Genomic DNA, 27,089 nt, shown 5'->3' with positions numbered 1-27,089 from the left:
GTCAAAAGTAAAGCAGGATGTTCGAAAGCCCAGGGAAAACTTTTGACAGCTGACAAATCTTCTGAATGCAGTGAACTTATCAAAAGCATCTTTCTAGGTAAACTTTGGTTCACCTTGTACAGCTAAAAATAGAACAAAGACAAACAACACAATAAATAAAAAGATACTAACAGGAAATCTGGGTTGGAAAATTAGTATTCTATATGGCCCAGAATTATCTTCCCTGGCAATAATTTTTGATAAGATAACAAAATAACTTAAGTATATCCAGGCATACCAAGGTCTCATAGGAGCCTGATCTTACAGAATTCTGGAATTTTGGAATCCATGGAATTCAAAGGGCAACTTGTTCATCCCTCTGTCTTTGCCAGTTCTGCCGAAAACAGCCAAGTGTCAGGAGCTGATTGACCAGCCTTGAGACCTTCTTCTGAGAGGAACCTCTTATCAGTCAATGTTTGGGTATATGTTGAATTTTGGAAGTAGATGAGCAATTTTTACGCAATGTTGTAATGACTTACATTTGATTTGTGGCTAGGTCTGCTATTTTGAAACAAAATGACAGCCTTAAAAGTGTTCAAACAGTTGAATTTCCTGCATTATTAAAAAGCTTGTGAATTTGTGAGAGTCAGTGTGGAGAAACCTGATTGCTTTGAATGATAGCCTTAGTTCACACTGAAATGAATCAATCTTCTAAAAAAAAAAAAAAGACTCCAAAAACTTATGTCAACTGTAGGAGGTATATGAGAGTACCAGTGAGATGCTCCCCAGTAACCTAGAATAAGGTGGATTAATTAAATAGAAATAAATTAGACTAATTAAATAAAATTGAATGGGAGGAGTTGCCCATGGGAGTCTAGAAATAAGATTGCAGAATTAAGTAGAAATAAATTAGACTACCCAAATAAAATTAAATGGGAGGTGTCAGCCCATGGGAACAGCTGCTTGACTTGTAATTTAACCAGTGATATTAATATAGTACAAGAAAGAACATATTTATTATGGCATAAAAAGTGGATTTAAGAGAAGAAATCTCTGTCAATATATGTATATCATGGTTTGGGGTAGAATACCTATTTGGGGGGCATAGTGAAATCATAGCAAGGTACTCTCTTATATACAGTTATTATCTTGTTTGCATAAAATATTCCTTAGTACTGTCTACTTACATTATATACTCTATATCTGTCCTTCTCATTACTAATATGGCTTCCTAGGATACTGGAAATAACGAGATTCACTCCAGCTAAATCACACAGAAATGAAGTTTATTGCAGGACCTGGGATAGCTTACATACTGTCTGGGAGGGCCAGAGGGTTTTGCTTGGGTGCGTTGCAGCCTGAAGTAGACCTCATGGTGGGATGGCTCCAGAGACAATCCTACTAGTCACCATGGTTAAATATACGGGAGAATGCACAATTATTGCTGGAAAGCAGATACTCAGTCATTGGCCACTGTTGTCTTAAAAGCACCCTCAATGCCACCCTCTTAAAAAAATCAGATTCTGTGCAGTGTTAGGTCAAAATCACATGTGCATATCTCAGATCAGAAAAGTCTAGATTGTGTGGCTTTTCCTTAGCTTCAAAGGAGTCTGGGAAAGTATGCTCTTGGACTCTGCCTTGGGAGAGGCCACTCAGGAAGAGCAAAGTCTCCAAATATAGAAGGGGTAGCAAAGGTCCAACACAAGGGAAAAGTCAGACACTCATGGGGAGTGTCATGTCCCCCACATAATGAACACGCTGCACATTCTGTATTACTCACTGGTTTCAATACTAGAGCATCTTCAATACTTCCTCTGGGAGCCATGGAAAAGCCCACTTTCTAGACCCGCAAGGCTGTGGAATAAACTTGAGACATGGTAAACTCCTCAATTTAATGCCATGCTAAGTGAGACCCTCTGCTGCCAGCCAACCAGCCAGCTTTCCCTTGGCAGCACCTTTTTGTTTCAAATTTCAACCCAAACCTCTCAGATTGCATAAAAACCAATCCCAAGGGCCAATGGCCTGACACATGAAAAGCATATGAAGAGCATGGGAACAGCTTCATCCACAAGTGCTCTTTTGATTAACATGAATCTTTTCTTTCAGTGTGCTAAGGTTGGGAATTTGGGGACCATGCTGGCTGGAGGGTTGGGTGGGTGAGCGGCCCACATACAGGAGGATATGTGTAGAAGAGGTCTGCCATGGGTGCCAGCCATATCTGTAGAGGATTGTAAAACAACAAAAGCAACTAAGGGTTGGTTTGCTTTTTGTGATCACCTTGGTTGGGCAGTTCTAAACCATGTCAGTGATAAAATACTCCTATCCCAAAAACTCTTTTTGCTTGTCTACATCTTAAATGATTAGTAAAATTACTCTTGAGATTTAATTATACATTTGTCAGTGTCAAATTTGCATGATTTTGTTTCTTACTCCTTAGTAAGGGCTATATTCTCTGTGGAAGTCAATTTGGAGAACTCCTTCTGCTATACAGTGGATCTCCAGTGTGCATGGACTCAGTAACATGCTTGTTTTGAGAGTAAATGTGTAATGGTCTGGAATTATTCAAGCTGGCTTTGAGCATTGTACATGTCTCCAACCCCTGTGATATGGCATAGTCTGTGTTTAAATAGCAGATTTAAAATAAACAATGATAGCCCAGTGAGTTAAAGATGAAAACTCAGAGCCCGAGTTATTTTAATTGTAACCCATGGGACCGCTTGGAGATTTGGGGCTTAAAATTTAAAACAGTAACTGCAAAGCATAAGTGTTTGGCGCAGTGAGTGCAAATATTACTTCTCAAATGAACTATTTTACTGAATTTGGAATCACATCCTTAAAATAGAAATTTCTTCTTTTTCAATTAATTATTTTATGCCTAAAGAACAAATACATAAAAAAATAATGGTCATTACTCATTTTTTTCAACATGAGAATATAACTAAAACAAATTTTGTCCTACAGATAAAGAGGTGTTAAAAAACGATGTGTTCCAAGCATCAAATATCCTAGGTCCTTTGTGAGGGGTCTCTTAGGTCCTTGAGAGTTGGAGGAATAATGCTGATGGTTAATACTAGTTTTCACCATGATGGTGTGACTAAGTTGTGTTCAGCAGTGGCCCCGTGGCACTCTTTCCAGCATTACTACAAATGTTATGCCTAAAACAAACAAAATGTACAAACAACAACAACAACAACAACATGTCCTAGCTACCATGTGAAGGCAAAGAACTAAGTGTCAAATTGATAATAATACCACTAACAAAATATTGGCTGGAGGAAGTTACTTATTCACTTGGATCCTGGTTTGTCGTGTTGTCGCCCCCTAAGTTCCCACTTTAATGAACAGTTTCCTTTTACCATGTGGCGCCTCTGGGCCATGCTCTGTATGACACAGGACATAGGGTAGGGTAGATCCTGGGGTCATCCTGTTAAGCAGGTGAAGAAACTTGGGAGCAGAGAGATGAAGCCATTTGTCCGAAAGCACAGGATTAGCGAGTAGAAAGGGTTGGGAGCAAAGCCTGTCTTTCCGGTTTCAAAAGCAGGTGAGTCCCCCCTCCACTGCCTTTCCTTTAAAGAACAGAAACACATGCCAGGTTGTCTGATGGTCATTTATAGAGTTTGCTGACGTCCTAATCTTGTGCCCATCATTCCTTTCCTGTATGATTTGTTCACACCCGGAGGCTGCTTTGAGCAGGGGTCCCAGAGCACAGGGAAGGGGAGCAATATCCCAAGCTCTGTCCTGTCCCTCCTTCTGGCCTGGCGCTGGGTGCCGTCCCTGCTGCCATCAATGGGTCTTTCCCGTGACAGCTTCCTGGAGGTGGGAACCCAGGCGCAAGGGGGCGAGGCAATCACCTCAAGTTTCTGACCACAGATCAGCTGCTCAGACACTTGGGCCCTTCTCCCTGCCAAGTGCTTCTATTCCTGTCTTGATGGAAAGGTTTAGACTTGCTTTGCTTTCAGGTTTGGGGCTTTCCTATCATTGTTCCCCTGGGGCCAGGCGGCTGTCAGGGTCTCACCTTCTGCTCAGCCCTGAGATGTCCCGGTGACTTTCAGGGAGGGAAGGGAAAAGGCAGGAGGCGGGAGTGGAGGGAAGGATGTTGGGTCTCCCCACCCCCTCTTCTTTCCCAATCTGATGAAGGACCAGGGGGTTCCGATGGCTGCCATTTGAATACTTTTTTAATACGCTCATTCTCTCATTTCATTTTTTTACTAAGGCAACACAGTCTCATGGTTCAAACATTAAAAAGTCTAAAAAGGCACCCAAGGAAGAATCTCCTTTCTACCCTGTCTTGCCTGCACCCCTGCACCCAGGGGTCCTGCATCCCACCCCAGGTAGACACCCTTGTGGTTGGTTGCCTGTATGGACTTCCAGATTGGTCGCCTGGGCATCTGTGAAAATATAAGCAAATGCAATGCATTTAGATGCCCAGCCCATTCACAAAAATACAGTAGCATCCTCTACTGCACTTTTAATTTAATCCTGTACTTTTAAAGTGATGAGCTTTTCCATGGGGGGGATTGGGGGGAGCGGAGGTGAAGACTATCTGACAGTTGTCCGGGGATCTGCACAATTACTCAGTGAATTTATAGAATGGTGAATCTGGGGAATGTTCACCGGTTCAGACTAGTTAAGAATGTGCTGGACTTCTTTCTTTCTTGTTTTTTAAGTTCTTTTTCTCCTTCCCTCCCTCCCTTTCCCTCCTTCCTTCCTTCCCTCCTTCTGTCCCCCCCTCCCTCCCTCCCTCTTTCCTTCTCTTCCTCTTTCCTTCCTTCTTCTTTTCTTTCTCTCTCTCTCCTTCTATCCTTCCTTTTCCCTCCTTCCTTCCTTTCCTCCCTCCCTCCCTCCCTACTTCCTTCCCCCTTCTTTCTTTCCTTCCTTGCTTCTTCCCTCCTTCCCTACTTCCTCCCCCCTTCTTTCTTTCCTTCCTTGCTTCTTCCCTCCTTCCCTTTTTTCTTTCCTTCTGTCCCCTCTTTCTCTTTCCTTCCCACCTTCTCTTTCATTATTTCAGAGTTGGTAAATTCGTGAGGCATTTCCTACTATCTTGATCTGTCCAGACATTGTTGATCTTTGTTGCTGAGCCATAAGGTTCTCACTGAACAACTACCAAAAACGTGGTCTTATTGTACAGTCCTCCTTATGCCAAACAGAGACGGGTCTCTGCTGGCAGATGTCTTTCCTCAGAATGTGCAGATATGCTCCTGTCAGTTTTAGTGAGAGATTCAAAGTAAAGTTTGCATCTTGGAATGAATCTGCCTATCAAGGGTAATCGTGCTTGGGTAAATACTCAGCAAATAAATGATTTCTGCTTCACTAATCCTGGGAATGCAGACTTCGGTGATGCCAGTTCAGAGGGGCCCTTTGAACTGCTCTTGTTAAAACACCATGTGGGGATTCTCCTACCAGGAAAGCACTACCCAACTTTGCCAATTCTTACTCAATATTTTAATAAACATGTTGAGTGGAAATCAACTGGTTAGCCTGCGGAGCTGAACAAGTTTAGGAGCATGATCGACAGAGCAAGGCGAGGACAGGGTGCAAACTCCCTCCTCAGTTCGCCTAAACAGGGCAGTCCTCTTCCCTCTGACCTGTGGACTGATGTCACCCGATCCAAACGTGGGAGATACCCGACTCAGGGGAGTGTTGGGGACAAATCTGATCTCAGTCCATCCAGCCATTTGCAAATACTGTGGCAATAATTAAAACACATTTCTCAGAGGACATAAATTTTACATGGTGGTTCTTTGAGTCTCGCTTCTGTGGGTAGGGTCTCTGGCAGAACATATGTAGATGTTCTGATAGCATGTTCAGATTATTATGGCTAAAAGGGAAATGTGGGTTCCCTGCCTACAGCAGCTCTTATGTCCCTGAGGGATTTCCAGTTTTGGGTGATTATGAGTGGAAAATGTTGGGGGGGGGGCTTTGGCTTTCAGTGTATCATTCAGGAATTTTCCCTTTTCCCGCAGATGCATTATTTTGAAAAGTCACTTGATGTAGTCAGCTTCCACAGGAAGTGATCTCCCTAATGTGGGACCTTGTACTGTGGTGCTGCCAGCAAGAGAGGGAGGCTATAGTCAGTAGCACAGTTGGTGACGGTAAGACAAATGGTTCGCCCCTAGGATTTCCTCCGCGATCCCCTTAGAGAGATGCGTGGGCCAGCCCTGTAACTCACAAGGAGTGATCCATCATGGTGGTAGATGGGTTTCAGGCTACAGCACAGTCTGGATGGAGAGGAAGAAGGCTGAGGAAAGGGAAGCAGATTCTCTCCTGGATAAAGGCAGAAAGGCAGGTGTTAATGATTAGCTTTATTGTGGATTCTGGGCCCCTGCGTACATGGGAGAACTCAAGTTCTTAGGCCTCTTTTCCTCCAAGCAGATCTTTTGAGGCCTCCCTGGTTTTGCGCCAGAGGGAAGGAGGAAGGTTGTTTTCTGGTAAGGTCAGATTTTAGGTCAGGGTGGAGAATGGAGGGGAATCTGTCTTCTTTCTCAGAGGAGTGAATCTCAGGTTTTAGACTCCCAGGGTTCCCTTGACAATTTGTTCTCTTTCCTCTAGCTCTGCCCTGAGGTTGGAAGGGCCCAGGTAGAGCAGAAGGCTGTCTGCTCAGGGCCCTCCCCTTCAAAATAAATAAGTTACCTTTTTTTCTGGGGCCATCCATTTTTTTTTAGTCTTTTCCCACTTCCTGGAATTCTTACCCCCTCCCCCATAGTTTCTGGTGTCTTTGTGTCCTCAGGTAACTCAGACCCCCATTTTCCCTACTATTTGAAGGAAAGCAGATGTGGGTCTTGCCCCGTCACTTCTTCTCTTTTCCTTCTGTGCTTTTGTCCTCATGACCTCCGGTGCTGCACTGGGGTTCAGACACTTAAATCCATGTTCTTTGGAGGTCCTCATGGCAGGTGCCCCCTTGCAGATGCCCCCCATTTCAGACTCTCTTTTATATTCCAGAGCTGCTCCAGGACCCAGAGTTCCTGCTTTCGTGGTAAAGTCACCCCAATCTTCCTGGTTTCGAATGTGGAGGACTTCCTTAATGGTTACAGTGGTTCGTGTTTTCCTGAGGCTGGGAGAACAGCATGATAGAGTAGAAAGAGCACTGGGTTTGGAGCCCAGCAGGAGAACATTCGATTTGTGTCTTCCCCACTTACTAGGAGGAGACCTTGGGGGCAGTTCAGGGTTTCTATCTGAAAATGGAAGAATGATACCCACTTCTCTGACTCATGATGGAGGTTCAATGAAACAATGTACAGACATCCCCTGGCACAAAGAGACAGGTGATAATGCTGGTTTCTTTTTCCTGCCCTTTCTTTTTACCCATCCCTGCCCCCTTTGGCTACCACACTTTCACTGGCCTTCCCCATAGGTGGGACTTCACACAGGGAGTAGAGTCTGGCTTTTTCTGTCTTCAGAATTAGAAACAGCATTGCTGTTTGCCCCCGATTGCTGTGACCCACCCTTCCGACACAATTTATCGAGTTATGGTATAACCTGAGTGAATATTGGGGTTTGACACATATTTTAAAAAGCGTGTCCTATAGGAACAACAAGATTGGTGAGGATGTGGAGAAAAAGGAACCCTGGTGCACCATTGGTGGGAATGCACACTCGTGCAGCCACAGTGGAAAACGGGATGGAGGTTCCTCAGAAAATTAAAAATAGAACTACCCTAAAATCTGGTAATTGCTCTACTGGATATATACCCACAGAAAACCAAAACACTAATTCAAAAGGCTATATGGTCCCCAATGTTTAGTGCAGCATTATTTAGGATAGCCAACATATGGCAGCAGCCCAAGTGTCCACCAGTAGATGCGTGGGTAGAGAAGATGTAGTGTAGATACACAATGGAACATCACTGAGCCATAAAAAGAATGAAATCCTGCCATCTGCAACATGGATGGAGCTAGAGAGTATTATGCTAAGTGAAATAAGTCGGTCAGAGAATGACCAATACCATATGATTTCACTCATAGGTGGAATTTAAGAAACAAAACAAATGCACAAAGGAAAAAAAGAGATAAGCCAAAAACCAGACTCTTAAGTGTAGAGAACAAACAGATGGTTACTAGAGGGGAGGGAGGTGGAGGGATGGGAGAAATAGGTCAAGGGGATTAAGAGCACACTTATCATGATGAGCCCTGAGTCATGTAGAGAATTGCCGAATGACTATTGTACACCTGAAACCAATCTAAAACTGTATGTTAACTCTACTGGAGTTAAAAAAAAAATCTCCGGGAGACATTTTGCTTTACGTAGTGATGGAAAACCCATCTGTCTCCAGGCAACATGAAGGAGGCTTGGCTCGTGAACACAGATAGGGATACACTGGCAAATACCCCAGCTGACTCACTTGAATAGCGCGGGACATTCAGGGTCCTTCATGGCTATTGGATAATGAAGTGGTAGAAAGCACAAAGGAATTTCAGGCCATACAGCCAGTCATGACTTGGGATGCAGGGGTGTGGGGGTATGTGCATTGGTAGGATCACATTCCTTTTTTTTTTTTTAAATAATTTTTTTTTATTATGTTATGTTAGCCACCATACAGTACATCATTAGTGTGATCGCCTTGCTGTCATCTCTCTCCAGCCTGGCCCTTAGTGCCTGAGATCTATGGCCTCTTTAGCAAGTGTAGGCTAAAGCATGCCTTCTCAATGCAGGAACCATCACTCCCAACAGCGTGCAAAATGCTTCTGGGGGAACAAAACCTTTTCCTTCTGTGTATAAAGCCCAAGTCTGCCTACAGTATATAAACTGACATGCAGTCTCCCAGTGCTATTAAAATTGCATGAGGACTGTTTAGAGGAAAAGTGTCTACAAACTCTCTTTAGGGGGGGATATAATGAAAACCAGTTTGAGAAACACTGGTCTAAGGCAGTGGTTCTCAACTTTGGTTGCTCACTAGAATGTTCAGAGCTGTTTTGAAAATTTCAGGGCCTGGACTGCACCCCAGACCAATTGAAACAAAATCTTAGGGGTTGGTCTTAAGCACCAGTATCTTTAAAATGCTCCACTTCATTCCCACGTGCCACCTAGTGTGACAAGCCCTGCTGTGGCTCCCTGGTCCTCAGTGTAGTCTGCAGAACAGCGTTTCCGTGTCATCTGGGAGCTTGTTGCAAATGCAGACTCTCAGGCCTTCAGGTGATTCTTGAGATTATTGAAGTCTGAGAAGCTCTTGCATAATATTTATCATTAACAAAATCTCAAAGCCCTTCAATGCAGTGGTATGGATGCAACATCAACACGTTCCTAGCTGTTTGTTTCAGGACCTCATTGCTGGCCTTCGGAAGCAGCGGCCTGATATATGGGGGTGGATGGCCCAAATCTGCACTGGTGCTCTGATGTATTGAGAAGCCCCGTGATCCCTCAGAAGTTGAGCAGATCCCTTGTTTCCAGAAAGGGGACCTATGTGAGCAAAGGGGTCAGGTGCAGTCAGCCGACATTATGTGAGGTAGGATCTCACCTTGAAACCAGTAGTTAGGAGTTCTTGGGCAGGAGGTTGATCATGGAAAGTGGAGTTTGGGGCCAGATTTACTAGGCAAGTCTGTGGCATGAAGGAGAGGGGAAACTGGGAAGCTGGTAAAACTGCTGGGATCTTGTTCAGGTAATCCAGTGAGGTCTGCCCTCCATACATTTGCTCCTTCGTGTATTCACTCACTCAGCAAACATTTACTGAGTGGTTGCCATTTGGATTTGACCTGGTGTCGTCGTTATGGGAAAAAAAGGAAGGATAAACATGATAGACATTGAAGGGAGAGCTTTGGAAGTAAGATCCAAAAAAATGTATATATTTATGTTAAGAATCAACTAGCTCTCATCAACTTAAAAATACATACTGGCATATCTATTGAAATCTATAGACACAGAGATCTTTTTAAAACATTGCCAATAGTTTCATAAAATGGATAACTTACAATATAAGTAAAGACTTAAATATCATCCATGTTAATTTAAACAGACAAAGATTTCCAGAACATTTTCACTTTCTACTTTAGATGGGCACTGGTTTGAATGAAGGTCTCCTAATTTTTCTTTGCTTCTTGCCACGAACTCTTCCTTGATGGATTGGGAAACATTATTAGGGGATCATAGCTCTGGTGCTCTATCGCTATTGAGGTTGATTCAGATTGTAAGCTGATATATTACTGCACCCAAATGTCTGCTTCTTGGTGTTCCTACGTTGACTTGACTACTGCAGGGATAATTATTCTTAATTGTAGTTTCATAATTTAACCAATTTAGGGTTACCAGAATAAGGCATTTGAAGCTATTATATGGCTAATGGTTTAGACATTTTCATATCTCTGTCTTTTGGGTGATAAATGTGTAATGTGCTTAACTCTTCCACCAACATTAACTTCTCACATTTAAAATGTTGAATTAAACAATTTAGTGTCCTTGACAGTGTAATAGATTTTGTTTAATAGGCAATGTCTAAATCTGGACCTAATTCACCTCATTTTAGTTAATGTAATTTTTCCCACAAGGGGTGTTCGATGTAAATCTATCAGACATGTATGGATCTGTGTGACCTCGTAACGACCCCTTTGGAGGTTACATAAGAATCAGTCATCTCCCCATTTCAACCCTGATGGTGGGGGTGAGAGGAAGTGGTGAGAATGATGCCAGATGAAGCAAGGGTATTTTGCTCATTTGTTCCCTTAATCTTAGAAAACAAAGTATATCCAATAGCCATAAGGAAACACACAATACACTTTAAGTGTTGATGCTAGGACCTATCTTTAATTTTTTCCTAGTATTATGTGTTTACAAGATTTCATAAAAGGTTCCTTAAATTTTCTTCTCAACACCATTATGAGATCGGTTGGGTTTTTTCCTTCTGACTCTTTCAAACCATGTATAGAAAGCCCAGAAAGAGAGGACCAAAGAGGAGCGTGGTCAGGCCTCTTATCAGCTGGACATTCACCTATGCTGGGCTTTCTCTTGTGAGTGTAGAGCAGCCACTCTGGGGACAGATCACCCGGGTTCCATACCAGCTGTGCCACTCCCTAGCTCTTCTCTTCATTCATTCATTTGCTCATTCAATACACACCTCTTTGAGAACCATCTTCCAGGAGTGGTGAACTAAATGCATACTAATTATTGACCTCATGTAGTCCACAATTGCCTCTGGTGTGTGTATATCAAATGGATGCATCTCTTATCTGTCAAATGGGATAATAATACCAAACTCCTGGGATTGAGGTGAGGCATGAATGAGCGGGCAGGTACTCAATAAATGGTAGCTATTTGTGACCCTTTAGCAGGAACTCCTTAAAACTGTATGGATAAACATTGCTTCAAATGTAGGCTTTGATGATATTTTCTCCTTTGAGCTATGAGAAAGAGTGGTGGTACTTCAGGGAATAAGAAGTTAAAGGTGTTTCCTGGGCCTTCAAACAAGGAAACTTTGGGACACCTGGGTGGCTCAGTTGGTTAGACATCTGCCTTCAGCTCAGGTTATTATCCTGGGGTCCTGGGATAGAGCCCCACATCAGGCTCCCTGCTCAGTGAGGATTCTGCTTCTACCCTGTCCTTCTGTCACTCTCCCCCACAACACATTGTCTCATTTTCTCAAATAAATGAATAAAAATTTTTTAAAAAAGGAAACTTTATTTTACAGAATAAAGTTTCCAGAATAAACTTCCCAGAGTATCTAGATAACACTGACCACAAAAAAGGCACTCAACAGACTTCTACTGATGAAGAATTTCATTCCTTCAAGGGTGAATACGCTGGGATCAGATAAGAAGCTTTGAATTTGTAGACAAAATGCTCTGTGAGGGTTCAATGAACTAAAAGCAATATAGGATGTCTGCGATTACTGTTTGGTCCATGTTTTATTCAGAGTGGTAAAGTTGGCAAGAAACAAGAATGTAAAGTTAGTTGGGTTAATATCAGGAGATGAGATTGGAAAAGTGGGCAGGGTGGGGCTATTGAAAACCTCAAATGGCATGCTGACGAGCCACTGAAGGGTATTACACAAGGGAATGACATAATCAGATTTGTGTCTTAGAAGTAGCTCTTTAGATGTAGAGGGAGGAAGGCGTGGGGGGCAGGCAGAGGTAACTAACAAGAGTGATGGTAGGGGAAACATAAGGACTCAGGTGAGCAACTCAGGTGAGCAACGATGGCTGAATATAGGAGCAGAGAGGTGGGGATGAGGGCCCAGATATTAGTGACATGAGGAATGGGGAACTACAGTTTGGTGACTGACTTCATGTGGGGGTAAGAGAGAGGCTAAACTTTCTGGTGACTTCTAGTTCTCTCCTCTTAATGCATAGGTAGATAATAGATTGAACTCTATTACCGGAAAAATTAAGGCAGAGTAGGTTTTGAGAAAAAGATGATAAACTGAGTAGGATGTGTCTTTGGGACCTTGAGCAGGTTGTTGATGTGTGTGGGGGAGGGTTGAAGCAGTTGAGATCAGATGTGTCCAAAGAGAAGGAACACAGGGAAGAACCCAAGGGAACAACACATTTAAGGGATGGGAAGACTAGTTGGAAGCAGAAGAAGAGCTCATAAGAAGCTCTGTTTCTCCCCTGGTGTCCCCAGTCATGGTAAATGGCACCCAATCATTCAAGCCCGAAATCCAGATGCTGTCTTTGACTTTACTTTGTCCCATATCCCATCAAAACCAAACCCTGTGAATTCAATCTTCTTAATTGTCCTGTGTCCATTTCTCTTTTCCATCCCCCTGACAACTTTAGCTTATCTAAACACAGGTCTCTCTAAACGTGATAACATTGTTCTCATATAATTCAGTAGGTTGGGGGTAGAGACCACAATTCTCCATTTCTAATATGCAGAATTTTGCCTAACAGTATCTAATTAGGAACAGTATAAAGGAGTTTGTTGGAGGGATCCTAGCACCCTGATGGTCCACATGATAAATGAATTGGATTTGGTTTTTAGCAAGTGTTAACCACATTCCCCTTTAGCTAGTTCAGTGGCTTGGCATTAGGGATGCTGAGTAGCTTACTTAATTGGCCTTCTAGTCTTGCCAGCTGGACAGAAGAATTTAATCTCTCCTTGGGGCAGTGAAATTGTCCTCAACTTAGATGTGGGAGTGATTTGTAAAAGTAAGCCATTTTTCTTTTAATGTGCTGCACCAATGAAAGGGGTACCAATAGATTCACAGAGTAATTTTCTGAGATTGCATGTACTGTAAATGCTTATGCTAAATGGAATTGTAATTTCAATGCACAGCTTTGAATTGGCTACTTGAAGAAATCCCATGACAATTCTGTTTGGGCAGCAAAACAACCTCTTGCTTGAAATCAGCTGGGTTCCCATCTATGTATACCCAGAAGTGGGATTACTGAGTCATAAGGTAGGTCTACTTTTAATTTTTGGAGGAACTTCCATACTGTTTTCCATAATGGCTGTACTCATTTACATTCCCACCAACAGTGCACAAAGCCTTTTCTCTATTACTACACCAACACTTGTTATCTGTTTTCTCTTTGATAATAGCCATCCTAACAGGTATGAGGAAATAGCTCATTGTGGTTTTGATTTATGTTTCTGTGGTTGTTAGTTAAATTGAGTTAGCCATTTGTACATTTGTACATTTTTTTAAAATATCTATTCATGTCCTTTGTTCATTTTAAAAATCAGGTTATTTCTTGGGACTGTGTTCTTGAAGTTCCTTGTATATTTTAGATATTAATCTCTTATCAGATCTATGGTTTGCAAATTATTTCTCCCATTCTGTAGGTTGCCTCTCTCTCCATTTTGTTGATTGTTGCCTTTGCTGTGCAGAACCTTTTTAGTTTGATACTGTTCCTTACTTATCTTTTCTTTTGTTGCCTGTGCTTTTGGTGTCATACCCCCCTGAAAATCAATCCAAGACCAATGTCAAGGAACTTTCTCCCTATGTTTTCTTCTAGGAGTTTTATGGTTTCATGTCTTCATTAGGGTTTTTATTTGCATTTCCTCATGACTAATGATGGTATAATAATATTTTAATAATAATAATAATAATAATTTTAATTCCAGTATAGTTAACATACAGTGTTGTAGTATATGTACAACATAGTGCTTTTTTAAATTTTCTTAGGCATGTCTTTATATGAGCAAAACTTTTAAATTTTGATAAAGTACAATTTATGAATTTTTTAAATAATTTGTTCTTTTAAAAGAAATCTCTGTCTGCCCTAAGTCTGAAGATTTTCTCATTTTTTTTTTTGGTAAAACTTTTGTACTTTGAGTTTTTAGCTTGTTTTTTTAAAAGACTATGTATTTATTTGTCAGAGAGAGAGAGAGACTTCGAGTGAGCACAAACAGAGGGAGCGGCAGAGAAAGGGAGAAGCAGGCTCCCCACTGAGCATGGAGACTGATGCAGGACTAGATCCCAGGACCTTGGGATCATGACCAGGGAGACACTTAGCCGACTGAATCATCCAGTCATCCTGAGGTTTTAATTTAGATCTGTGACTCATACCAACTTAATTTTGTGTATGCTTTTGAGACTTCTTTTTCCTCCAAATGAATATCTAGTTGTTTCCAGCCTCCAGTGTATTGCTTTTTAAAATGATTTTTAGGAAGCTTTTAAATAATTACCTTCAATTCTTGCAATTGTGAAGTCATATAATTACTAAATATGTATTAACCATTTATCTCCTGTGAAAGAGAATACATTGCATTTTCTAGATCTTTTTTCATATTCATTTTTCCTGAGCACACTTACTAACTCCTTGCAGTTAGGCAATTCTGGTTAATTAAATATGAGTGGAAACACATGTGTTGCTTTTATCTGATGGAGAGAAACCCCTGCATGGTATTCCAATTTTCTCTCCCCTGTATTAGCAATTAAAAAAGCCTTGTGCTGGAGGACAGAGCCATAAGATTTAAGATTAAGGAGATGTCACCACTGGAAGGACCACTTGAAATGTCACCTGAGGCCCATGGTGGCATTTGTGTGAGTGACAGTACATTTTTATGTTTTAAGCATCTGAGATTTTAGGATTAATGTTACTGCAGCATAGCTTCCCCTATACTGACTAATATACATCCTTCCCCTTTTTTAAGAGGGCAGATTGCATGGAATGCTGGGTGTTACACGCAAACAATGAATCATGGAACACTACACCAAAAACTAACGATGTACTGTATGGTGACTAACATAATATAATAAAAAATTAAATTTCATGAGGCAACTTTTCTAATCAGCTTAACCATCATTTATTGAAAAATTTCAGGCTAATGTAGCTTTGCCAAAGATAAGGTAACTGAAGGAGTACCTCCATGATCTAAGAGAGTTTGTAAGGACTAGAATAAAAGGACTACTTTTTGAGAAATGATCTGGGGGGGTGGGAAATCCTCACTGCATATTTGGGAATAGATCATTTGAATGTACAATAACACGATTGTAAACCTTGATGCTTTAGGAGCAGACCACTCTAGTTAGGGGATGGAAGTACATCCCCTATGCTATGCTATGCTATGTCCCTATGGGGACAAAGATATGACCCATATAAGATACCAGGTAACATTTACTTTTTATAAATTACATTGGCTGCATTAGATGTTCGTAGGATACTCAGGCCTCAAGTATTTTCTGGATGTCTGAGGGCACAGCTGGAAGAAATCCTACAGAAGGTTCCTAAAGCTCCTAAAATAAATATATACCCTGAGCTTTTGATCTAGTACATTGTACATATCAAGTATAAAGTCAATTTTGATACTCTGCCATTATCTATAAGACAAAACAGCAGAGTTCAGGGGAACCTCCCTTCCCACTCCTACCTTGTCCCTTTTTCTGTTTCCTAAACAACACATTCATTTTGGTTTGTTTCAAGATTGGCAACATGAATGGACAGTATCCAGGATGGAAAGTTAGGAGTCGTGGGCTCTGGGTCCAGCACTGTAGTCTGGGGCAAAGTGCTAACTCTTCTTTGGAACTTGGTTTCCTCATTTGTAAATGAATGACTCTGTAATTCCCAGTTGGAGCTTACAAGGGGATATTCATACTACTTATACTGTTTCAAAAAGTCTAGCAGAAATGTTACCTATTTTCTGATGAGGTGGCACAGGCTTAGAAAAACATTACATTTCTTGGCATTTTGGCTCCGAATTTTTGAACTCAGCAGAGTAGCATTAACTATCTCCTGCTAATCTAAAACTGGGTTTGAAAATTATATATGTCTTTAATACCAATAGTAGCTAACATTTATTGAGTGCTTACAGTGTGCTGAGTAGTGGTCTAAATATGAGGCCCGGGGAAATCTTATTTAATTCTCCAGAGTACACGACTTTGCCCACACTTTCTGTCCTTCAATTGCTAATTTCTACCTTTTTTGTATCACAGTTGTTTGTCAGACTTGGCTTGCAAGTGGGCCCAAATAATGTAAATGTAGGAGAGTGTATATAATTGTCACATTTCTTTTTTGTAAGAAGTCATTTTGAAGATGATAGTGGAAATCTTAAACCCATGAACTTTTATACTGGTCATCTCTAAAATAAAGATTAGATATATAAAATATAATATAGGAAATAGGCAAATTAAATCAGATTTCTTTTTTTTTTTGCTAACTGAAGTGAATTTGTTCATTATAAAAATGAGGACTCTTCCTAGATGTTTAACAAAACAGGAAGAGACAGATGAAAATACACTTACTCCAGAAACTTTAATTAGCTTTATCTTTGGGGCACAGCAAGGTATTTGTTGGATAAGAATGAAGGTAACTGTGGGGAAAAACAGTTAAAATGAAAAGAAAAGAGAAGAAAATCCAGTCATCATAAGACCAAGTCATCAAGGTCAGCCCAGATTTAAGGGACAGGTAACCGGACTCCACCTCTCAGTGACAGGAAGAGGGAGAAAGTGTGTGGCCATCTCCCATTTACCATAGTGTTCACATCAAAAACAGTGGAAACAACTAGCAAGAGATCATTTGTTATGATTCCTGACAAATACAGGTAAGATCCCACAGTAGACGCTGGGGTCACAATGTGCTGAGGGAATATGGAGCCAAGAGTGACCCAAGTAAGGTGCTTCGGAGAGGTTCTTGTTCCCTGGGCTGTGTGTTAGAGCCTCCATGAGTCTTTACATTTCCTGGTACTATCCTTAGTCCTTGAAAGGTCTGTAATTCATGGCAGAGCAACTCCCAAGTGGATGGCCTTAAAATAATTATATAGCCTTCACAATTTTCCACCCTCATTGCCCATTTTCCCAGAGAAGTAATTTGGAAACTCGCTAAATGAAACCAGCCATCCTTTTTACTTGTCGGTGTTAAGTGTTACTTGGCGAGGGCAGCTGGCCAAGGGCCATTTCCATGCCTGTGTGACTGACAGACTTTGGAGGCTGCTGGCACTCGAGTAGAATGTCCGTGAACAGACATTCCATCAAGAGGGGAATGTCCATTAAGTGCAACAGGTTATAGGTGACAACCCCTTGCTCAAACAAGCCATCTCCCACCATCACCAGCTGGGCCAAAGTTTCTGCGGAGAAAAGCCTCAGAAAGATACTTCCTAGAGGTGGTGGCAGACAGGCAGCAGACTTTGGCTGCCCCTCAGCTTCATTTCTCTCCTCCTCATTTCTCTTGCTGCCACCACACTCAGCCTCCAATGAATATACTTCCTCTTTCAAGGTCAGGTCTTTTTCCTCTGACCCCTTTTTTTGTTTCTTTTTTTTTTTTTTTAAGATTTTATTCATCTATTTGAGAAAGAGTACACACACATGAGAGAGAGCGTAAGTAGGGGGAGGGGTAGATGAGAGAGGTAGATGAGAAGCAGAGTTGCTGCTGACCAGGGATCCCACTGGGGGCCTGATCCCAGGACCCCGAGATCATGACCTGAGCTGAAGGCAGATGCTTAACCAACTGAGCCACATAGGCACCCCTTCCTCTGTTCTTGTAAGGTTAGCTGAGATAGGTCAACATCTTCTGAATAAACCTTATTAAAGAGCATAAGTCAAGAAGAAATCATCCTAGAAAATATGAGTCATATAACAAACCCCAAGTTCAAAGGTGTAGTCAGTTTTCTAGGCCTCCAGACCAGTCAGTCCATCACCAGCTGAATACCACTGAGTAATCTGGAACATGGAGTGAAGAATCACCCAGCCATATCCTGCCTTAATTCCTGACCCACAAAATCACATGGTGTCCACAAAATGGTTGTCACTTAAACTATTGAGTTTAGGCGTAGTTCCTTACATAGCAGTAAGTGACCAGAACAACTATCTAATCAACTCTAAGGTCTTAGATACTACTGGATTTTCTTTATTTTATTTTCATTTTAACTGTTCTTTCCCTACTGCTATTAAGATAACTACAGTCTAGTTCCAGAAGGCTGGGTTCAAGCTCCAAGCTGCTGTTTTGTTCCTTCTCTAACTTGTTTTTCTGATTCCCAGGCAATGTGCTTGTGTACCACATTATTTGGTTCTCTGGGCAAAAGACAAAGACACATTAACGCTAACAAATATTTCCCCTTTGACTTGACTTTAACCCCCATGTTGTGTGTTGGTCATTGCCGTGTTTGTGGCCAGTGGCAGGGTTGTGAAGTACCTAGGTATAGCAGGCCCGAACTACTCAATACGAAGTTTACTTCTTCTAAAGAAACTAAAGACACATCTTCCCTGGTTCCCAGAATGCTGTAGGTATGTGGGGTTTAGCATGGTCATTGGGGGTGCGGGCTCTGGAATCAGATTACCTTTCCACCTGATTCCAGCTGTATGACGTTTGAGCCTTCATTTCTCATCTGTAAATGATAATAATGCATCTTTCATAGGGCTCTTATATGAAGTGAGTAGTTAGGTAGAGGGTACTTTAGGACAATTCTTGCCACGAAGTCTTAAGAAATGTTAGTTGTAACGATGATGAATACAGAACCCGTGACTATGCTCTAACTAACGTGTATGGTGTCATGAGGCCTTTCTGGCGGTATGTCTGGGAGGGTCAGAGCTTTCCTTCCTCCAGAGAATAGCCATTGTTCCTTGCTCTTCAGAAGTAGGCAGTTTCAAATAGTGTGTCGCAGACTCTCCGTGGTGTGAGAGGGATGGGAAGCTGGAGGATAAGGAGGGGAAGAAGGAAGTTGACATTTAGACTGTCTGCTTTGTGCTAAGCCTTATGATATATATATGATATATTAATCTATAACAGTATTGATAAATATTAATATATATCAAATATTATATACATAACTCTACCTTATGGAACTGTCTCAGCCACAATGTGAGGCATTATGGTCCCCTCTCCTCCCTTTACAGTTGAGGAAATTGAGGCACAGAAAGTTTGAGTAGTTGCACAAGTCACGTAACTAAAAATGATGGGGATAGGATTCTAACCCTGAGTGTCAGACTGAAAATCCTGCTTTTTTCCTTCCCACCATCCTGGAGAACAGGGTTCTCTGGTGCGGTATGGAGAGCATGAGGGCCTGATGTCTGTCCTGATCTAGCTGGGAAAATGATCCAGCTCTCAGAATAAAGGGAGGAGAGACAAAAGAAAGCAAAACCCGAAACCAAACAAAGCAGAACAAAACACCTAAAGACACCCACCCACACACACACACACACACACACACACACACAGCCCTATTTATTCTCTATTCTGGCTGATGCTGGGCTGTTTCATGCTCTCTAGGACAGCCCAGCACAGCGACAGGTAGAGTAGAATGTAAATAGATCTTTCTGAAGTCCCCAGTATTTGGAGTATAGCTACAGCTTTAAAAGCATGGATTCTGAAATGTCTCTGTTTAAAATTCACAGTTTCTTTGCCCAACTATGATACTGACAAAGGTTGGGATGAGCCAGGAGCATTATTTTTCTAAGTCAAGGTATTTTTTTGTTTGTTTGTTTGTGGGAGGCTTTTTATGTTTTGTTCTGCTTTGTTTTGTTTAGTTTTCTCAACTGTAAAGGGAGGAGAAGTGTACATAATGCCACACCCTCTTGCTGAGACAGAAGATCCCAGAAAGCATTTGTCTCTCTCTTTCTCTCTCCCTCCTCCAGATTTTACAGCTCTCCTTGGAGGTTTTTCCACTCAGATGTTGTGGACCCCCCCCACCTTTCTTTTCCTCCTGATTCCACCCAACAAGATCCAAAGCTACTTATTTTTCTGGGTGTGTCCGGAAGCTCCCAACCTTTTTGCTCAGCCTTTGGATGTTTTGACAACCTTTCCTGCCAGCTAGTTTATCACAGACATTTGGGACATTTTCTCCCCAATGTTGCTGGAAAATGTGGTGAGAACAGCCTAGTGTCACCCCAGAGAGCTCACTCACCAGCTGGAAGGGAGATGGGGGGAATGATGCCTGACAATATTGAGCCCCCAGAAAAATCTAGCTCTTCTTTTCATCCGGTCCATATTCTGATCCTACTCACTGGGAGCCTATGTCTACCTTCTTTATGGTGGACCCCTCATACAGCCGGAAACCTGCTCTGTCTGCTGTCAGCAGCAGACAGCAGAGGGTGGGACATGTCTTACCTATTGTTGAAACACCTACACATCCTCCCAGAGGAGAATCTATTCAATTAACTGAGGAAAGGACACCTGGAGTAGGGTTAAGAGGATGGGATTTATAATTAGAGAATCTGGGTTTGAATCTTGCCTTTTGAGACTGGACAGTTTCAATAAACCAGTTTCAATAAATGATTTTGTAGGAAGTGAAATATACTTTTCACCACCATGTCCTCTTACTTGGAATGGTATTCTGGTCTACCCGGCAAATCCTTTCCATTTGCCAGTGGCGGAATCTCACATCTGGGGAAGACATCACTGCCAGAGGAGAAGAATAAGGCTTCTATCTGCCTCCAATTTTTCAAATCCATGCAAATACATCTCAGAGGCAGAACTTAAGTGGCTTCCAGAATGTTTGGGGCACAGAATTGTAGGAAATGTGGTTTCCAGGCTCCCAACCGTTGTATACAGGGACACCTAAAAGCAGAGTCAGTCAGAGATAAGGGTTCAAGTGCAGGGAGTTTGGGAAGTACATTCATTTCGTGTTGGTGTTCTACCAAATTACCGTAAACTCGGGGGCTCACAAAACACAAATTTGTCTTTTAATTCTGAAGGTCAGAAGTCTAAAGGGAGTCTTATAGGAGTATAATAGATTGAATTCCTCCGAAAAAATATGCTGAGGTCCTAACCCCCAGTACCTTAGAATGTGACCTTATTTGGAAATGGGGTCTTTACAGAGGTAATCAAGTTGAAATGGCGTCATTCAGGTGGACCCTAGTCATTAAAAAGACTATCTTTATAAAAAGGGAGAACTTGAATACAGAACAAAAAAGAATACGGAAAGAAGACCACGTGATCACACACAGGGAGCAGATGACCACGTGACTAGGAGGATGCAGGTAAAACCCAAGGAGTGTCAAGGACTGCTGGCAAACACCAGTCACTGGGCGAAACAAGGAAGAGTTCTCCCCTAGAGCCGTCAGAGAGCATGGCCCCAGCAACACTTTAATTTCGTACTTGCAGCCTCAAGAATAGTGAGACAATGGGTTTATGTTGTTTCAGGTCACCTAGATTGTTCAAATTAAATTTGTTTGTAATTTTGTTACATCAGGCAAAGGAAACTAATACATGGGGCTCAAATCAAGGTGTCAGTAGTCTGCATTCCTTCTGGAGAGTCTAGGAAAGAATCCATCTCTTTCCTTTTCCAAGTTGTAGAGGCTTCCTGCATTCCTTGGCTCATGGCCACATCACTCACATCTCTGCTTTCATTGTCCCATCTCTTTCTCTCACTCTCCTGCCTCCCTCTTGTAAGGACCCTTGTAACTACCTGGACCTCTCTGGCTAACCCGGGATCTTCAACTTAAAATCACATCTGCAAAATTCTTCTGCCATATTCATAGTTTCCAGTAACACAGTCACAGGTTTCTGGGGTTAGGACACAGACATACATGGGGACCATCAAGTCTGCCTACCACAGGGGGAGATGCCAGGAAGCAAGCATGGGAGAGAGGGTAGAGAGACAGGAAGGAAGAAAAGCCCAAGAAGCAGTGTATCTGCAAAATCATAAGTGAAAGCAACAAGGCACTGGTTCTGTCAGGACCTCCTCCTGATTCACCTCCCAGATGCCCCCAGAATTGCTTACCTGAGCTATGGAGATCTGGGACACTCACTCCCTCCTCCCCTTTGCTTGAGGCCTGTGCCTGGGAATATCAGCCTCACTTTCAGGCTGCATTTTTATGCTGGCTGAGGACCCTGCCAGGACACCAGAGAAAGCCTTAGGCATGTTCTTGAAGTGGGACATTGTCAAACTCATCCGGAACTATTCACTGAAACTGTGGATGAAGTCAAAGATGGGCCAAGGGAACATGATGCAGGACATAAGAGGCATCTGTGACAAACTGAGTGCTTGATGCTGCTTGCCAAAAGTCCACATACTATCCAGCACACATATCTCTGGTAACTGCTTAGAATTTGAGATTTGATTTTAATCAAGATTTCTATTTCTATATGGCCTGTTTCTAATCTACCCCAAACTTATGTGTTTCTTGTTCAATAGTTAAGCTTGGGGAACTGTTACTTAGCATGGCTGTCTTGTTGAAGGCACAGGGCAAGGCTTGTTATGTGGGTAGGGGGCAAAGTCACTTCTGTTAAGATGGATATTATTAGTGTCAATCATCAGGCAATAAGCAGGTCAGAGAACAGGGTTTTGTAAGGAGTCCAGGAAAGGGTCACAGAGGCAGGGAGAGTAGCTCTGGGCCACTGGCAAATGGAAAGGATTTGCTGGGTAGACCAGAATACCATTCCAAGTAAGAGGACATGGTGGTGAAAAGTATATTTCACTTCCTACAAAATCATTTATTGAAACTGGTTTATTGAAACTGTCAAGGAATTCAGTCTCAAAAGGCAAGATTCAAACCCAGATTCTCTAATCATAAATCCCATCTTCTTAACCCTACTCCAGGTGTCCTTTCCTCAGTTAATTGAATAGATTCTCCTCTGGGAGGATGTGTAGGTGTTTCAACAATAGGTAAGACGTGTCCCACCTCTGCTGTCTGCTGCTGACAGCAGGCATTCTGGAGGGGTTTTTTTCCCACTCTTTTGATTATTTCACTTGCTGTACAGAAGCTTTTTGGTTTGATGTTGTCCACTTGTTTATTTTTGCTTTTGTTGTCCCTACTTTTGGTGTCATACTCAAGAAATCATTGCTGAGACCAATGTCAGGAGGATTTTTGCCTATGTTTTCTTCTAGTAGTTTTAAGATTTCAGAGCTTACATTTTAGTTTTTAATCATTTTTAAAAAGATTTTATTTATTTGACAGAGAGAGATCACAAGTAGGCAGAGAGGCAGGCAGTGAGAGGGGGAAACAGGCTCCCCGCTCAGTAGAGAGCCCAATGTGGAACTCGATCCCAGGATCCTGAGATCATGACCAGAGCTTAACCTACTGAGCCTCCCACGCACCCCTAGTATTTAATCATTTTGAGTTAATTTTGGTGTATAGTGTAAGATAACAATCTAATTTCATTTAAAAAAAATGTCGATATCTAGTTTTCCCAACACTATTTATTGAAGAGGTTATCATTTCCACATTGTGTATTCTTGACACTCCTTTAAAAAAAATTTTTTTTATTAACATATAATGTATTATTTGCCCCAGGGATACAGGTCTGTGAATTGTCAGTCTTACACACTTCACAGCACTCACCATAGCACATACCCTCCCCAATGTCCATAACCCAGCCACCCTCTCCATACTCCTCTCCTTCCCCAGCAACTCTGAGTTTGTTTTGTGAGATTTAAGAGTCTCTTATGGTTTGTCTCCCTCCCAATCCCATCTTTTTTCATTTTTTCCTTCCTTACCCCTCAAACCCACCACTTTGCCTCTCAATATCTCATATCAGGGAGATAATATGATAATTGTCTTTCTCTGATTGACTTACTTTGCTCAGCATAATACCCTCTAGTTCCATCCACATCGTCACAAATGGCAAGATTTCATTTCTTTTGATGGCTGCATAGTATTCCATTATATATATACACCACATCATCTTTATCCATTCATCTGTTGATGGACTTCTAGGTTATTTCCATAGTTTGGCTATTGTGGACATTGCTGCTATAAACATTTGGGTGCATGTTGCCATTTGGATCACTACATTTCTATCTTTAGGGTAAATATCCGGTAGTGTGATTCCTGGGTCATAGGGTAGCTCTATTTTCAACTTTTTGAGGAACCTCATGCTGTTTTCCAGAGTGGCTGCCCCAGCTTGCATTCTCACCAACAGTGTAGGAGGGTTCCCCTTTCTCTGCATCCTTGCTAGGATCTGTCATTTCCTGATGTGTTAATTTTAGCCATTCTGACTGGTATGAAGTGGTGCCTCATTGTGGTTTTGATTTGTATTTCCCTGATGCCGAGTGATGTGGAGCACTTTTTCACGTGTCTGTTGGCCATCTGGTTGTCTTCTTTGCAGAAATGTCTGTTCATGTCCTCTGCCCATTTTTTGATTGGATTATTTGTTCTTTGGGTGTTGAGTTTGAGAAGTTCTTTATAAATTTTGGATACTAGCCCTTTATCTGATATGTCATTTGCAAATATCTTCTCCCATTCTGTCAGTTGTCTTTTGGTTTCATTGACTGTTTCCTTTGCCGTGTAAAAGCTTTTGATCTTGATGAAGTCCCAATAGTTCATTTCTGCCCTTGGTTCCCTTGACTTTGGTGATGTTTCTAGGAAGAAGTTGCTGAGGCTGAGGTTGAAGAGGTTGCTGCCTGTGTTCTTCTCAAGGATTTTGATGGATTCTTTTCTCACACTGAGAGTCTTTCATTCATTTTGAGTCTATTTTGTGTGTGGCATAAGGAAATGGTCCAGTTTCATTTTTCTGCATGTGGCTGTCCAATTTTCCCAACACTATTTGTTGAAGAGACTGTCTTTTTTCCATTGGACATTCTTTCCTACTTTGCCAAAGATCAGTTGACCATAGAGTTGAGGGTCTATTTCTGGGCTCTCTATTCTGTTCCATTGATTTATGTGTCTGTTTTTGTGCCCGTACCATACTGTCTTGATGATGACAGCTTTGTAATAGAGCTTGAAGTCTGGAATTGTGATGCTGCCAACTTTGGCTTTCTTTATCAACATTCCTCTGGCTATTCGAGGTCTTTTCTGGTTCCATATAAATTTTAGGATTATTTGTTCCATTTCTTTGAAAAACATTGATGGCATTTTGTTAGGGATTGCATTAAACATGCAGATTGCTTTAGGTAGCATCGACATTTTCACAATATTTGTTCTTCCAATCCATGAGCATGGAACATTTTTCCATTTCTTTGTGTCTTCCTCAATTTCTTTTGTGAGTACTTTATAGTTTTTGGAGTACAGATTCTTTGCCTCTTTGGTTAGGTTTATTCCTAGGTATCTTATGGTTTTGGGTACAATTGTAAATGGGATCGATTCCTTAATTTCTCTTTCTTCTGTCTTGTTGTTGATGTATAGAAATGCAACTGATTTCTGTGCATTGATTTTATATCCTGACACTTTACTGAATTCCTGTATGAATTCTAGCAGATTTGGAGTGGAGTCTTTTGGGTTTTCCACATAAAGTACCATATCATTTGCAAAGAGTGAGAGTTTGACTTCTTCTTTGCTGATTTGGATGCCTTTAATTTCTTTTTGTTGTCTGTTTGCTGAGACTAGGACTTCTAGTACTATGTTGAATAGCAGTGGAGATAATGGACATCCCTATTGTGTTTCTGACCTTAGGGGAAAAGCTCTCAGTTTTTCCCCATTGAGAATGATATTTGCTGTGGGTTTCTCATTGATGGCTTTGATGATATTGAGGTATGTACCTTCTATTCGCACACTGTGAAGAGTTTTGATCAAGAAAGGATGCTGTACTTTGTCAAATGCTTGTTCAGCATCTATTGAGAGTATCATATGGTTCTTGTTCTTTCTTTTATTAATGTATTGTATCACAGTGATTGATTTGTGGATGTTGAACCAAACTTGCAGTCCTGGAATAAATCCCACCTGGTTGTGGTGAATATTCCTTTTAATGTACTGTTGGATCCTATTGGCTAGTATTTTGGTGAGAATTTTCGCATTCATGTTCATCAAGGATATTGGTCTATAATTCTCCTTTTTCATGGGGTCTTTGGTTTTGGGATCTGGTTTTGGGATTAAGGTAATGCTGGCCTCATAAGATGAGTTTGAAAGTTTTCCTTCCATTTCTATTTTTTGCAACAGTTTCAGGAGAATAAGTATTAATTCTTTAAATGTTTGGTAGAATTCCCCTGGGAAGCCCTCTGGCCCTGGGCTCTTGTTTGTTCTGAGATTTTTGATGACTGCTTCAACCTCCTTACTGGTTATGGGTCTGTTCAGGTTTTCTATTTCTTCCTGTCTCAGTTTTGGTAGTTTATATGTCTCTAGGAATTTATCCATTTCTTCCAGATTGTCAAATTTGCTGGCGTATAGTAGCTTATAATATATTCTTATAATTGTTTGTATTTCTTTGTTGTTGGTTGTGATCTCTCCTCTTTCATTCATGATTTTATTAATTTGGGTCCTTTCTCTTTTCTTTTTGATGAGTCTGTCCAGGGGTTTGTCAACCTTATTAATTCTTTCAAAGAACGAGCTCCTAGTTTTGTTGATTTGTTCTACTGTTCTTTTGGTTTCTATTTCATTGATTTCTGTTCTAATCTTTTTATTATTTCTCTTCTCGTTCTGGGTTTAGGCTTTTTTTTTGCTGTTCTTTCTCCAGCTCCTTTAGGTGTAGGGTTAGGTTGTGTACTTACGACCTTTCTTGTTTCTTGAGAAAGTCTTGTATTGTTATATCCTTTCCTCTCAGGACTGCCTTTGCTGAGTCCCACAGATTTTGAACAGTTGTGTTTTCATTTTCATTTGTTTATATGAATTTTTTCAATTCTTTTTTAATTTCCTGGTTGAGCCATTCATTCTTTAGTAGGATGCTCTTTAGTCTCCATGTATCTGAGTTCTTTCCAACTTTCCTCTTGGTATTGAGTTCTAGCTTCAGAGCATTGTGGTCTAAAAGTATGCAGGGAATTATCAACTGGTACCAATCTTTTGGTACCAATTGAGACCTGATTTGTTACCCAGGATGTGATGTATTCTGGAGAATGTTCCATGTGTATTAGAGAAGAATTTGTATTCTGTTGCTTTGAGATGGAATGTTCTGAATATATCTGTGATGTCCATCTGGTCCAATGTGTCATTTAAGGCCTTT

The 27,089-nt window shown here is 41.4% G+C and overlaps 1 pseudogene; it reads right to left on the bottom strand.

Moving 5' to 3' along the window:
• The window catches only part of LOC116856860, a 122,066-nt pseudogene extending 101,393 nt beyond the window's left edge, over positions 1 to 20,673 (bottom strand).
• Positions 20,674 to 27,089: the final 6,416 nt, after the last annotated feature.

This window comes from Lontra canadensis, unplaced genomic scaffold (genome assembly GCF_010015895.1).
Source record: "Lontra canadensis isolate GAN:19392208 unplaced genomic scaffold, GSC_riverotter_1.0 scaffold113, whole genome shotgun sequence".
NCBI lineage: Eukaryota > Metazoa > Chordata > Mammalia > Carnivora > Mustelidae > Lontra > Lontra canadensis.
The sequence above is the reverse complement of the archived record's forward strand: the minus strand, read 5'-3'. Positions and strand labels throughout refer to the sequence as shown.